Genomic DNA, 640 nt, shown 5'->3' with positions numbered 1-640 from the left:
CAAAAATCTTCTCGTAGTTCATATTTGCCTTGGTGGTAGTCTCCCCAAATATCATTACCATGTTAGTCTTGGTGCATGTCTTGCAAGACACCTTGCTCTTTGGATCCTATTCCAAGCATGCATCAAACACTTGATTGCACAACTTGTCTGTATGTCCCTCATTCACCGAGTTCAAGGTGAAGAGAAAAATCGACATCTTTTAGGGTTTTTGTGCGTAAAGGGCCTAGAGGCACCCACTAAACAACCTTGAAAGTCCAAAGATGCCCCCCCCCCCCCCCCCCCCCCCCCCCCCCCCTCTCTCTCTCTCTCTCTCTCTCTCTCTCTCCAGCTACAGGGCTGTTGACACGACTGTTAGAACCCTAGTTGCCCGTTCAAGCTTGCTCTTACCTTATTTGGGCTTCACATGGTGAACTACTGGTAGACAAGGGGAACTAGAACCTAGGAGTCCACCTCCCAACCACCCACTATATATCATGGCTCCTAGCCCTTTGCCCTAGTTGGACTCCCTTTCCACACTGCCTAGCCTGGCCTTGCCCTTGTCTGCCGTTGTCCTGACATTACTCCCCCCTTAAAGAAGAGTTTTTGTCCTCGAAAACAAAAGTGGGAAACTTCTTCTTAAGAACACAAATGTTTTCCCAAC

The 640-nt window shown here is 48.6% G+C and overlaps 1 pseudogene; it reads right to left on the bottom strand.

Annotated features, from left to right (window-relative positions):
* The window catches only part of LOC147452233 (S-adenosylmethionine synthase 2-like), an 899-nt pseudogene extending 703 nt beyond the window's left edge, over nt 1–196 (bottom strand).
* Nucleotides 197–640: the final 444 nt, after the last annotated feature.

The sequence above is a fragment of the Adiantum capillus-veneris genome, chromosome 8, assembly GCF_014529385.1.
Source record: "Adiantum capillus-veneris isolate H3 chromosome 8, ASM1452938v2, whole genome shotgun sequence".
Classification (NCBI taxonomy): Eukaryota; Viridiplantae; Streptophyta; class Polypodiopsida; order Polypodiales; family Pteridaceae; genus Adiantum; species Adiantum capillus-veneris.
Note: the sequence above shows the minus strand (reverse complement) of the source record. Positions and strands in the feature narration are given on the sequence as shown.